Source organism: Panthera leo, chromosome A3 (genome assembly GCF_018350215.1).
Source record: "Panthera leo isolate Ple1 chromosome A3, P.leo_Ple1_pat1.1, whole genome shotgun sequence".
Lineage (NCBI taxonomy): Eukaryota > Metazoa > Chordata > Mammalia > Carnivora > Felidae > Panthera > Panthera leo.
This window is the reverse complement of record NC_056681.1, coordinates 119,115,266-119,117,009: the sequence shown is the minus strand read 5'-3', so window position 1 is coordinate 119,117,009 and position 1,744 is coordinate 119,115,266. Positions and strand designations below refer to the sequence as shown.

The following is a 1,744-nucleotide window of genomic DNA, read 5'->3' as shown; positions in this document are numbered from 1 at the left end:
AATGAAGTCATTCTTAAAGGATTCTGAAACTTGTCATATTGTACAAATAAAAATATTTAAAAGCAAGACACAAAAAGGATAATGAAACATCAGATTTAAAAACGTCTTAGCGGGGGGGGGCACCTGGCTGGCTTACTGGGCAGAGGTTGCAATGGGATGGGGGGCGGCGGCGGGGGGGGGGGGTTCTGAATTCAAGCTGCACCTTGGGCATAGAGCTTACTTAAAAAAAAAAAAAAAAGTCAGGCACCTGGGTGGCTCAGTCAGAATGCCAGATCTAGATTTCAGCTCAGGTCATGACTGTAGGGTCATGGGATCGAGCCCCCACGTGGAGTCTGCTTAAGATTCTCTTTCTTCTGCCTGCACTTGCTGGTCTGACGGCCAAGGGTTGACAGGTCCTTGAAGGCCCACAGCTGCAGACCAGACAAAAAGAAACCTTGGGGCCCCTGGAGTGCGGGCTGTCGGGGCGTTGGGTTGGCTTTTCGTGCGTGGTCTTGAGGCTCCTCTGCTGTTCAAGGGAGCGCGATGATGTCGAAGCGGCCACCCACACTGGTCAAACCAGGGCCAGTTAAAGTGTTCAGATCTCTGTATACGTTTGAACCCAGAGCTGCAGATGAACTGTACTTTGAGGAGGGGCGTATTGTCTACACGACTGACCTGAGCTGTACCAGCTGGTGGAAAGGCACCTCCAAAGGCAGGACCGGATTAATCCCAGGCAACTGTGTGGCCAAGCGGGCAGAATCCATCGCACGAGGCTGCAAACAGAGGCGATTTGCTCTGGTTGAGAGAGCGTTTGGACAACCGGGTCGGTGTTAATGGCTCAGACAAAGCCAGAAGCGCTACTTTATACCGGGCCTGCCACGGGGGCCACACAGATACAGTGGGAATGCTGTTCACTCAGCCAAACATTGAACTGAACCAACAGAACAAGTTGGGAGACACAGCTTTGCAGGCCGCAGCCTGGAGGGGTCATGCAGATATTGTCCAAGAACAGGCTTCAGAAACGATGAGAAGGAGCTGGCCCTGGACTTGGCCACTAACACTGCCTTTGCCTCTGTGCCGAAAAAGACATGGAGAGCAGCTGCTGAAGAGACTCATAAATATGGAGAACAAACTGAGGGTTACTGAGGGGTTGTGGGAGGGGGGATGGGCTAAATGGGTCAGGGGCACTAAGGAATCTACTTCTGAAACCATTGTTGCAATATATGCTAACTAATTTGTATGTAAATTAAAAAAAATAAAAATAGGGGCGCCTGGGTGGCTCAGTCGGTTAAGCGTCCAACTTCAGCTCAGGTCACAATCTTGCGGTCCGTGAGTTCGAGCCCCGCGTCGGGCTCTGGGCTGATGGCTCAGAGCCTGGAGCCTGCTTCCGATTCTGTGTCTCCCTCTCTCTCTGCCCCTCCCCCGTTCATGCTCTGTCTCTCTCTCTGTCTCAAAAATAAATAAACGTTAAAAAAAATAATAAAAAATAAAAAAATAAATAAAAATAAATAAAACAAGTTAAAATTAAAAAAAAAAATGAACCAAAAGACAACAGAAAATCATCGGCTATTCTGAGAAAAATAGACATTTTAAGAAACTGCTAAAAAAAAAAAAAGATTCTCTCCCTCTCTCTCTGCCCTCTCCCCCCAACTCTCTCTCTATCTCTCTGTCTAAACAAACAAACAAACAAATAAATAGTTTTGTAAAAAAAACTTTTAGTGAGGGCGCCTGGGTGGCTCAGTCAGCTAAGCGTCTAACTTCGGCT

General features: G+C 47.9%; 1 pseudogene; it reads left to right on the top strand.

Moving 5' to 3' along the window:
- The first annotated feature begins 305 nt into the window (after nt 1-305).
- On the top strand, nt 306-1,110 carry LOC122216539 (annotated as a pseudogene).
- The last annotated feature ends 634 nt before the right edge of the window (nt 1,111-1,744 follow it).